This window comes from Pagrus major, chromosome 21 (genome assembly GCF_040436345.1).
Source record: "Pagrus major chromosome 21, Pma_NU_1.0".
Classification (NCBI taxonomy): Eukaryota; Metazoa; Chordata; class Actinopteri; order Spariformes; family Sparidae; genus Pagrus; species Pagrus major.
In genome coordinates this window covers 340,496-353,002 of record NC_133235.1, presented here as the reverse complement: position 1 = coordinate 353,002, position 12,507 = coordinate 340,496, and positions in this window count along the sequence as shown.

Sequence of the window (12,507 nt, the reverse complement as noted above, 5' to 3'; positions counted from 1 at the left end):
TTTTCACTGAGGTTTTCTAGCCTGAAGTGGTTGAATTTGGGTCTTCTTGATGGCAAACAAGGTTTTTCCTGCACTTTCATTCATTAAAGGTGCAAACTGGCTTATGTCAATTTTGAGCGTTTCAGAGCAAGACAAGCGTCTTTTTGCATTGTGTAATAGCATAAGCTGTATTGGACTGAAAAAAGGTTTTTCGAGTGAGTTTTCTAGCCTGAAGTGGTTGAATTTGGATCTTCTTGATGGCAAACAAGGTTTTTCCTGCACTTTCATTCATTAAAGGTGCAAACTGGCTTATGTCAATTTTGAGCGTTTCAGAGCAAGACAAGCGTCTTTTTGCATTGTGTAATAGCATAAGCTGTATTGGACTGAAAAAAGGTTTTTCGAGTAAGTTTTCTAGCCTGAACTGGTTGAATTTGGATCTTCTTGATGGCAAACAAGGTTTTTCCTGCACTTTCTTTCATTAAAGGTGCAAACTGGCTTATGTCAATTTTGAGCGTTTCAGAGCGAGAGAAGCGTCTTTTTGCATTGTGTAATAGCATAAGCTGTATTGGACTGAAAAAAGGTTTTTCGAGTGAGTTTTCTAGCCTGAACTGGTTGAATTTGGATCTTCTTGATGGCAAACAAGGTTTTTCCTGCACTTTCATTCATTAAAGGTGCAAACTGGCTTATGTCAATTTTGAGCGTTTCAGAGCGAGAGAAGCGTCTTTTTGCATTGTGTAATAGCATAAGCTGTATTGGACTGAAAAAAGGTTTTTCACTGAGGTTTTCTAGCCTGAAGTGGTTGAATTTGGGTCTTCTTGATGGCAAACAAGGTTTTTCCTGCACTTTCATTCATTAAAGGTGCAAACTGGCTTATGTCAATTTTGAGCGTTTCAGAGCAAGACAAGCGTCTTTTTGCATTGTGTAATAGCATAAGCTGTATTGGACTGAAAAAAGGTTTTTCGAGTGAGTTTTCTAGCCTGAAGTGGTTGAATTTGGATCTTCTTGATGGCAAACAAGGTTTTTCCTGCACTTTCATTCATTAAAGGTGCAAACTGGCTTATGTCAATTTTGAGCGTTTCAGAGCAAGACAAGCGTCTTTTTGCATTGTGTAATAGCATAAGCTGTATTGGACTGAAAAAAGGTTTTTCGAGTAAGTTTTCTAGCCTGAACTGGTTGAATTTGGATCTTCTTGATGGCAAACAAGGTTTTTCCTGCACTTTCTTTCATTAAAGGTGCAAACTGGCTTATGTCAATTTTGAGCGTTTCAGAGCGAGAGAAGCGTCTTTTTGCATTGTGTAATAGCATAAGCTGTATTGGACTGAAAAAAGGTTTTTCGAGTGAGTTTTCTAGCCTGAACTGGTTGAATTTGGATCTTCTTGATGGCAAACAAGGTTTTTCCTGCACTTTCATTCATTAAAGGTGCAAACTGGCTTATGTCAATTTTGAGCGTTTCAGAGCGAGACAAGCGTCTTTTTGCATTGTGTAATAGCATAAGCTGTGTTGGACTGAAAAAAGGATTTTCACTGAGGTTTTCTAGCCTGAAGTGGTTGAATTTGGGTCTTCTTGATGGCAAACAAGGTTTTTCCTGCACTTTCATTCATTAAAGGTGCAAACTGGCTTATGTCAATTTTGAGCGTTTCAGAGCGAGACAAGCGTCTTTTTGCATTGTGTAATAGCATAAGCTGTATTGGACTGAAAAAAGGTTTTTCACTGAGGTTTTCTAGCCTGAAGTGGTTGAATTTGGGTCTTCTTGATGGCAAACAAGGTTTTTCCTGCACTTTCATTCATTAAAGGTGCAAACTGGCTTATGTCAATTTTGAGCGTTTCAGAGCAAGACAAGCGTCTTTTTGCATTGTGTAATAGCATAAGCTGTATTGGACTGAAAAAAGGTTTTTCACTGAGGTTTTCTAGCCTGAAGTGGTTGAATTTGGGTCTTCTTGATGGCAAACAAGGTTTTTCCTGCACTTTCATTCATTAAAGGTGCAAACTGGCTTATGTCAATTTTGAGCGTTTCAGAGCGAGACAAGCGTCTTTTTGCATTGTGTAATAGCATAAGCTGTGTTGGACTGAAAAAAGGATTTTCACTGAGGTTTTCTAGCCTGAAGTGGTTGAATTTGGGTCTTCTTGATGGCAAACAAGGGTTTTCCTGCACTTTCATTCACTAAAGGTGCAAACTGGCTTATGTCAATTTTGAGCGTTTCAGAGCGAGACAAGCGTCTTTTTGCATTGTGTAATAGCATAAGCTGTATTGGACTGAAAAAAGGTTTTTCACTGAGGTTTCCTAGCCTGAACTGGTTGAATTTGGGTCTTCTTGATGGCAAACAAGGTTTTTCCTGCACTTTCATTCATTAAAGGTGCAAACTGGCTTATGTCAATTTTGAGCGTTTCAGAGCGAGAGAAGCGTCTTTTTGCATTGTGTAATAGCATAAGCTGTATTGGACTGAAAAAAGGTTTTTCACTGAGGTTTTCTAGCCTGAAGTGGTTGAATTTGGGTCTTCTTGATGGCAAACAAGGTTTTTCCTGCACTTTCATTCATTAAAGGTGCAAACTGGCTTATGTCAATTTTGAGCGTTTCAGAGCGAGACAAGCGTCTTTTTGCATTGTGTAATAGCATAAGCTGTATTGGACTGAAAAAAGGTTTTTCACTGAGGTTTTCTAGCCTGAAGTGGTTGAATTTGGATCTTCTTGATGGCAAACAAGGTTTTTCCTGCACTTTCTTTCATTAAAGGTGCAAACTGGCTTATGTCAATTTTGAGCGTTTCAGAGCGAGAGAAGCGTCTTTTTGCATTGTGTAATAGCATAAGCTGTATTGGACTGAAAAAAGGTTTTTCACTGAGGTTTTCTAGCCTGAAGTGGTTGAATTTGGGTCTTCTTGATGGCAAACAAGGTTTTTCCTGCACTTTCATTCATTAAAGGTGCAAACTGGCTTATGTCAATTTTGAGCGTTTCAGAGCAAGACAAGCGTCTTTTTGCATTGTGTAATAGCATAAGCTGTATTGGACTGAAAAAAGGTTTTTCGAGTGAGTTTTCTAGCCTGAAGTGGTTGAATTTGGATCTTCTTGATGGCAAACAAGGTTTTTCCTGCACTTTCATTCATTAAAGGTGCAAACTGGCTTATGTCAATTTTGAGCGTTTCAGAGCAAGACAAGCGTCTTTTTGCATTGTGTAATAGCATAAGCTGTATTGGACTGAAAAAAGGTTTTTCGAGTAAGTTTTCTAGCCTGAACTGGTTGAATTTGGATCTTCTTGATGGCAAACAAGGTTTTTCCTGCACTTTCTTTCATTAAAGGTGCAAACTGGCTTATGTCAATTTTGAGCGTTTCAGAGCGAGAGAAGCGTCTTTTTGCATTGTGTAATAGCATAAGCTGTATTGGACTGAAAAAAGGTTTTTCGAGTGAGTTTTCTAGCCTGAACTGGTTGAATTTGGATCTTCTTGATGGCAAACAAGGTTTTTCCTGCACTTTCATTCATTAAAGGTGCAAACTGGCTTATGTCAATTTTGAGCGTTTCAGAGCGAGAGAAGCGTCTTTTTGCATTGTGTAATAGCATAAGCTGTATTGGACTGAAAAAAGGTTTTTCACTGAGGTTTTCTAGCCTGAAGTGGTTGAATTTGGGTCTTCTTGATGGCAAACAAGGTTTTTCCTGCACTTTCATTCATTAAAGGTGCAAACTGGCTTATGTCAATTTTGAGCGTTTCAGAGCAAGACAAGCGTCTTTTTGCATTGTGTAATAGCATAAGCTGTATTGGACTGAAAAAAGGTTTTTCGAGTGAGTTTTCTAGCCTGAAGTGGTTGAATTTGGATCTTCTTGATGGCAAACAAGGTTTTTCCTGCACTTTCATTCATTAAAGGTGCAAACTGGCTTATGTCAATTTTGAGCGTTTCAGAGCAAGACAAGCGTCTTTTTGCATTGTGTAATAGCATAAGCTGTATTGGACTGAAAAAAGGTTTTTCGAGTAAGTTTTCTAGCCTGAACTGGTTGAATTTGGATCTTCTTGATGGCAAACAAGGTTTTTCCTGCACTTTCTTTCATTAAAGGTGCAAACTGGCTTATGTCAATTTTGAGCGTTTCAGAGCGAGAGAAGCGTCTTTTTGCATTGTGTAATAGCATAAGCTGTATTGGACTGAAAAAAGGTTTTTCGAGTGAGTTTTCTAGCCTGAACTGGTTGAATTTGGATCTTCTTGATGGCAAACAAGGTTTTTCCTGCACTTTCATTCATTAAAGGTGCAAACTGGCTTATGTCAATTTTGAGCGTTTCAGAGCGAGACAAGCGTCTTTTTGCATTGTGTAATAGCATAAGCTGTGTTGGACTGAAAAAAGGATTTTCACTGAGGTTTTCTAGCCTGAAGTGGTTGAATTTGGGTCTTCTTGATGGCAAACAAGGTTTTTCCTGCACTTTCATTCATTAAAGGTGCAAACTGGCTTATGTCAATTTTGAGCGTTTCAGAGCGAGACAAGCGTCTTTTTGCATTGTGTAATAGCATAAGCTGTATTGGACTGAAAAAAGGTTTTTCACTGAGGTTTTCTAGCCTGAAGTGGTTGAATTTGGGTCTTCTTGATGGCAAACAAGGTTTTTCCTGCACTTTCATTCATTAAAGGTGCAAACTGGCTTATGTCAATTTTGAGCGTTTCAGAGCAAGACAAGCGTCTTTTTGCATTGTGTAATAGCATAAGCTGTATTGGACTGAAAAAAGGTTTTTCACTGAGGTTTTCTAGCCTGAAGTGGTTGAATTTGGGTCTTCTTGATGGCAAACAAGGTTTTTCCTGCACTTTCATTCATTAAAGGTGCAAACTGGCTTATGTCAATTTTGAGCGTTTCAGAGCGAGACAAGCGTCTTTTTGCATTGTGTAATAGCATAAGCTGTATTGGACTGAAAAAAGGTTTTTCACTGAGGTTTTCTAGCCTGAAGTGGTTGAATTTGGATCTTCTTGATGGCAAACAAGGTTTTTCCTGCACTTTCTTTCATTAAAGGTGCAAACTGGCTTATGTCAATTTTGAGCGTTTCAGAGCGAGAGAAGCGTCTTTTTGCATTGTGTAATAGCATAAGCTGTATTGGACTGAAAAAAGGTTTTTCACTGAGGTTTCCTAGCCTGAACTGGTTGAATTTGGATCTTCTTGATGGCAAACAAGGTTTTTCCTGCACTTTCATTCATTAAAGGTGCAAACTGGCTTATGTCAATTTTGAGCGTTTCAGAGCGAGACAAGCGTCTTTTTGCATTGTGTAATAGCATAAGCTGTATTGGACTGAAAAAAGGTTTTTCCAGTAAGTTTTCTAGCCTGAAATGGTTAAATTTGGGTCTTCTTGATGACAAACAAGGGTTTTCCTGCACTTTCATTCACTAAAGGTGCAAACTGGCTTATGTCAATTTTGAGCGTTTCAGAGCCAGACAAGCGTCTTTTTGCATTGTGTAATAGCATAAGCTGTATTGGACTGAAAAAAGGTTTTTCACTGAGGTTTTCTAGCTTGAAGTGGTTGAATTTGGGTCTTCTTGATGGCAAACAAGGTTTTTCCTGCACTTTCATTCATTAAAGGTGCAAACTGGCTTATGTCAATTTTGAGCGTTTCAGAGCGAGACAAGCGTCTTTTTGCATTGTGTAATAGCATAAGCTGTATGTGACTGAAAAAAGGTTTTTCGAGTGAGTTTTCTAGCCTGAAGTGGTTGAATTTGGGTCTTCTTGATGGCAAACAAGGTTTTTCCTGCACTTTCATTCATTAAAGGTGCAAACTGGCTTATGTCAATTTTGAGCGTTTCAGAGCGAGACAAGCGTCTTTTTGCATTGTGTAATAGCATAAGCTGTATTGGACTGAAAAAAGGTTTTTCACTGAGGTTTTCTAGCCTGAAGTGGTTGAATTTGGGTCTTCTTGATGGCAAACAAGGTTTTTCCTGCACTTTCATTCATTAAAGGTGCAAACTGGCTTATGTCAATTTTGAGCGTTTCAGAGCAAGACAAGCGTCTTTTTGCATTGTGTAATAGCATAAGCTGTATTGGACTGAAAAAAGGTTTTTCGAGTGAGTTTTCTAGCCTGAAGTGGTTGAATTTGGGTCTTCTTGATGGCAAACAAGGTTTTTCCTGCACTTTCATTCATTAAAGGTGCAAACTGGCTTATGTCAATTTTGAGCGTTTCAGAGCGAGAGAAGCGTCTTTTTGCATTGTGTAATAGCATAAGCTGTATTGGACTGAAAAAAGGTTTTTCCAGTAAGTTTTCTAGCCTGAAATGGTTAAATTTGGGTCTTCTTGATGGCAAAAAAGGTTTTTCCTGCACTTTCATTCATTAAAAGTGCAAACTGGCTCATGTCAATTTTGAGCGTTTCAGAGCGAGACAAGCGTCTTTTTGCATTGTGTAATAGCATAAGCTGTATGTGACTGAAAAAAGGTTTTTCACTGAGGTTTCCTAGCCTGAACTGGTTGAATTTGGGTCTTCTTGATGGCAAACAAGGTTTTTCCTGCACTTTCATTCATTAAAGGTGCAAACTGGCTTATGTCAATTTTGAGCGTTTCAGAGCGAGACAAGCGTCTTTTTGCATTGTACAATAGCATAAGCTGAATTTGACTGAAAAAAGGTTTTTCACTGAGGTTTCCTAGCCTGAACTGATTGAATTTGGGTCTTCTTGATGGCAAACAAGGATTTTCCTGCACTTTCATTCATTAAAGGTGCAAACTGGCTTATGTCAATTTTGAGCGTTTCAGAGCAAGACAAGCGTCTTTTTGCATTGTGTAATAGCATAAGCTGTATTGGACTGAAAAAAGGTTTTTCGAGTAAGTTTTCTAGCCTGAACTGGTTGAATTTGGATCTTCTTGATGGCAAACAAGGTTTTTCCTGCACTTTCATTCATTAAAGGTGCAAACTGGCTTATGTCAATTTTGAGCGTTTCAGAGCGAGACAAGCGTCTTTTTGCATTGTGTAATAGCATAAGCTGTATTGGACTGAAAAAAGGTTTTTCCAGTAAGTTTTCTAGCCTGAAATGGTTAAATTTGGGTCTTCTTGATGACAAACAAGGGTTTTCCTGCACTTTCATTCACTAAAGGTGCAAACTGGCTTATGTCAATTTTGAGCGTTTCAGAGCCAGACAAGCGTCTTTTTGCATTGTGTAATAGCATAAGCTGTATTGGACTGAAAAAAGGTTTTTCACTGAGGTTTTCTAGCTTGAAGTGGTTGAATTTGGGTCTTCTTGATGGCAAACAAGGTTTTTCCTGCACTTTCATTCATTAAAGGTGCAAACTGGCTTATGTCAATTTTGAGCGTTTCAGAGCGAGACAAGCGTCTTTTTGCATTGTGTAATAGCATAAGCTGTATTGGACTGAAAAAAGGTTTTTCACTGAGGTTTTCTAGCCTGAAGTGGTTGAATTTGGATCTTCTTGATGGCAAACAAGGTTTTTCCTGCACTTTCTTTCATTAAAGGTGCAAACTGGCTTATGTCAATTTTGAGCGTTTCAGAGCGAGAGAAGCGTCTTTTTGCATTGTGTAATAGCATAAGCTGTATTGGACTGAAAAAAGGTTTTTCACTGAGGTTTTCTAGCCTGAAGTGGTTGAATTTGGGTCTTCTTGATGGCAAACAAGGTTTTTCCTGCACTTTCATTCATTAAAGGTGCAAACTGGCTTATGTCAATTTTGAGCGTTTCAGAGCGAGACAAGCGTCTTTTTGCATTGTGTAATAGCATAAGCTGTATTGGACTGAAAAAAGGTTTTTCGAGTGAGTTTTCTAGCCTGAACTGGTTGAATTTGGATCTTCTTGATGGCAAACAAGGTTTTTCCTGCACTTTCTTTCATTAAAGGTGCAAACTGGCTTATGTCAATTTTGAGCGTTTCAGAGCGAGACAAGCGTCTTTTTGCATTGTGTAATAGCATAAGCTGTATTGGACTGAAAAAAGGTTTTTCACTGAGGTTTGCTAGCCTGAAGTGGTTGAATTTGGGTCTTCTTGATGGCAAACAAGGTTTTTCCTGCACTTTCATTCATTAAAGGTGCAAACTGGCTTATGTCAATTTTGAGCGTTTCAGAGCGAGACAAGCGTCTTTTTGCATTGTGTAATAGCATAAGCTGTATTGGACTGAAAAAAGGTTTTTCACTGAGGTTTTCTAGCCTGAAGTGGTTGAATTTGGGTCTTCTTGATGGCAAACAAGGTTTTCCCTGCACTTTCATTCATTAAAGGTGCAAACTGGCTTATGTCAATTTTGAGCGTTTCAGAGCAAGACAAGCGTCTTTTTGCATTGTGTAATAGCATAAGCTGTATTGGACTGAAAAAAGGTTTTTCGAGTAAGTTTTCTAGCCTGAACTGGTTGAATTTGGATCTTCTTGATGGCAAACAAGGTTTTTCCTGCACTTTCATTCATTAAAGGTGCAAACTGGCTTATGTCAATTTTGAGCGTTTCAGAGCGAGACAAGCGTCTTTTTGCATTGTACAATAGCATAAGCTGTATTGGACTGAAAAAAGGTTTTTCACTGAGGTTTCCTAGCCTGAAGTGGTTGAATTTGGGTCATCTTGATGGCAAACAAGGTTTTTCCTGCACTTTCATTCATTAAAGATGCAAACTGGCTTATGTCAATTTTGAGCGTTTCAGAGCGAGAGAAGCGTCTTTTTGCATTGTGTAATAGCATAAGCTGTATTGGACTGAAAAAAGGTTTTTCACTGAGGTTTTCTAGCCTGAAGTGGTTGAATTTGGGTCTTCTTGATGGCAAACAAGGTTTTTCCTGCACTTTCATTCATTAAAGGTGCAAACTGGCTTATGTCAATTTTGAGCGTTTCAGAGCAAGACAAGCGTCTTTTTGCATTGTGTAATAGCATAAGCTGTATTGGACTGAAAAAAGGTTTTTCGAGTAAGTTTTCTAGCCTGAACTGGTTGAATTTGGATCTTCTTGATGGCAAACAAGGTTTTTCCTGCACTTTCTTTCATTAAAGGTGCAAACTGGCTTATGTCAATTTTGAGCGTTTCAGAGCGAGAGAAGCGTCATTTTGCATTGTGTAATAGCATAAGCTGTATTGGACTGAAAAAAGGTTTTTCACTGAGGTTTTCTAGCCTGAAGTGGTTGAATTTGGGTCTTCTTGATGGCAAACAAGGTTTTTCCTGCACTTTCATTCATTAAAGGTGCAAACTGGCTTATGTCAATTTTGAGCGTTTCAGAGCGAGACAAGCGTCTTTTTGCATTGTGTAATAGCATAAGCTGTATTGGACTGAAAAAAGGTTTTTCACTGAGGTTTTCTAGCCTGAAGTGGTTGAATTTGGATCTTCTTGATGGCAAACAAGGTTTTTCCTGCACTTTCTTTCATTAAAGGTGCAAACTGGCTTATGTCAATTTTGAGCGTTTCAGAGCGAGAGAAGCGTCTTTTTGCATTGTGTAATAGCATAAGCTGTATTGGACTGAAAAAAGGTTTTTCACTGAGGTTTTCTAGCTTGAAGTGGTTGAATTTGGGTCTTCTTGATGGCAAACAAGGTTTTTCCTGCACTTTCATTCATTAAAGGTGCAAACTGGCTTATGTCAATTTTGAGCGTTTCAGAGCGAGAGAAGCGTCTTTTTGCATTGTGTAATAGCATAAGCTGTATTGGACTGAAAAAAGGTTTTTCGAGTGAGTTTTCTAGCCTGAACTGGTTGAATTTGGATCTTCTTGATGGCAAACAAGGTTTTTCCTGCACTTTCTTTCATTAAAGGTGCAAACTGGCTTATGTCAATTTTGAGCGTTTCAGAGCGAGACAAGCGTCTTTTTGCATTGTGTAATAGCATAAGCTGTATTGGACTGAAAAAAGGTTTTTCACTGAGGTTTTCTAGCCTGAAGTGGTTGAATTTGGGTCTTCTTGATGGCAAACAAGGTTTTTCCTGCACTTTCATTCATTAAAGGTGCAAACTGGCTTATGTCAATTTTGAGCGTTTCAGAGCGAGACAAGCGTCTTTTTGCATTGTGTAATAGCATAAGCTGTATTGGACTGAAAAAAGGTTTTTCACTGAGGTTTTCTAGCCTGAAGTGGTTGAATTTGGGTCTTCTTGATGGCAAACAAGGTTTTTCCTGCACTTTCATTCATTAAAGGTGCAAACTGGCTTATGTCAATTTTGAGCGTTTCAGAGCAAGACAAGCGTCTTTTTGCATTGTGTAATAGCATAAGCTGTATTGGACTGAAAAAAGGTTTTTCGAGTAAGTTTTCTAGCCTGAACTGGTTGAATTTGGATCTTCTTGATGGCAAACAAGGTTTTTCCTGCACTTTCTTTCATTAAAGGTGCAAACTGGCTTATGTCAATTTTGAGCGTTTCAGAGCGAGACAAGCGTCTTTTTGCATTGTACAATAGCATAAGCTGAATTTGACTGAAAAAAGGTTTTTCACTGAGGTTTCCTAGCCTGAACTGATTGAATTTGGGTCTTCTTGATGGCAAACAAGGATTTTCCTGCACTTTCATTCATTAAAGGTGCAAACTGGCTTATGTCAATTTTGAGCGTTTCAGAGCAAGACAAGCGTCTTTTTGCATTGTGTAATAGCATAAGCTGTATTGGACTGAAAAAAGGTTTTTCACTGAGGTTTTCTAGCTTGAAGTGGTTGAATTTGGGTCTTCTTGATGGCAAACAAGGTTTTTCCTGCACTTTCATTCATTAAAGGTGCAAACTGGCTTATGTCAATTTTGAGCGTTTCAGAGCAAGACAAGCGTCTTTTTGCATTGTGTAATAGCATAAGCTGTATTGGACTGAAAAAAGGTTTTTCGAGTGAGTTTTCTAGCCTGAACTGGTTGAATTTGGATCTTCTTGATGGCAAACAAGGTTTTTCCTGCACTTTCTTTCATTAAAGGTGCAAACTGGCTTATGTCAATTTTGAGCGTTTCAGAGCGAGACAAGCGTCTTTTTGCATTGTGTAATAGCATAAGCTGTATTGGACTGAAAAAAGGTTTTTCACTGAGGTTTTCTAGCCTGAAGTGGTTGAATTTGGGTCTTCTTGATGGCAAACAAGGTTTTTCCTGCACTTTCATTCATTAAAGGTGCAAACTGGCTTATGTCAATTTTGAGCGTTTCAGAGCGAGACAAGCGTCTTTTTGCATTGTGTAATAGCATAAGCTGTATTGGACTGAAAAAAGGTTTTTCACTGAGGTTTTCTAGCCTGAAGTGGTTGAATTTGGGTCTTCTTGATGGCAAACAAGGTTTTTCCTGCACTTTCATTCATTAAAGGTGCAAACTGGCTTATGTCAATTTTGAGCGTTTCAGAGCGAGACAAGCGTCTTTTTGCATTGTGTAATAGCATAAGCTGTATTGGACTGAAAAAAGGTTTTTCGAGTAAGTTTTCTAGCCTGAACTGGTTGAATTTGGATCTTCTTGATGGCAAACAAGGTTTTTCCTGCACTTTCTTTCATTAAAGGTGCAAACTGGCTTATGTCAATTTTGAGCGTTTCAGAGCGAGACAAGCGTCTTTTTGCATTGTACAATAGCATAAGCTGAATTTGACTGAAAAAAGGTTTTTCACTGAGGTTTCCTAGCCTGAACTGATTGAATTTGGGTCTTCTTGATGGCAAACAAGGATTTTCCTGCACTTTCATTCATTAAAGGTGCAAACTGGCTTATGTCAATTTTGAGCGTTTCAGAGCAAGACAAGCGTCTTTTTGCATTGTGTAATAGCATAAGCTGTATTGGACTGAAAAAAGGTTTTTCGAGTAAGTTTTCTAGCCTGAACTGGTTGAATTTGGATCTTCTTGATGGCAAACAAGGTTTTTCCTGCACTTTCTTTCATTAAAGGTGCAAACTGGCTTATGTCAATTTTGAGCGTTTCAGAGCGAGAGAAGCGTCTTTTTGCATTGTGTAATAGCATAAGCTGTATTGGACTGAAAAAAGGTTTTTCACTGAGGTTTTCTAGCTTGAAGTGGTTGAATTTGGGTCTTCTTGATGGCAAACAAGGTTTTTCCTGCACTTTCATTCATTAAAGGTGCAAACTGGCTTATGTCAATTTTGAGCGTTTCAGAGCAAGACAAGCGTCTTTTTGCATTGTGTAATAGCATAAGCTGTATTGGACTGAAAAAAGGTTTTTCGAGTAAGTTTTCTAGCCTGAACTGGTTGAATTTGGATCTTCTTGATGGCAAACAAGGTTTTTCCTGCACTTTCTTTCATTAAAGGTGCAAACTGGCTTATGTCAATTTTGAGCGTTTCAGAGCGAGAGAAGCGTCTTTTTGCATTGTGTAATAGCATAAGCTGTATTGGACTGAAAAAAGGTTTTTCGAGTGAGTTTTCTAGCCTGAACTGGTTGAATTTGGATCTTCTTGATGGCAAACAAGGTTTTTCCTGCACTTTCTTTCATTAAAGGTGCAAACTGGCTTATGTCAATTTTGAGCGTTTCAGAGCGAGACAAGCGTCTTTTTGCATTGTGTAATAGCATAAGCTGTATTGGACTGAAAAAAGGTTTTTCACTGAGGTTTTCTAGCCTGAAGTGGTTGAATTTGGGTCTTCTTGATGGCAAACAAGGTTTTTCCTGCACTTTCATTCATTAAAGGTGCAAACTGGCTTATGTCAATTTTGAGCGTTTCAGAGCGAGACAAGCGTCTTTTTGCATTGTGTAATAGCATAAG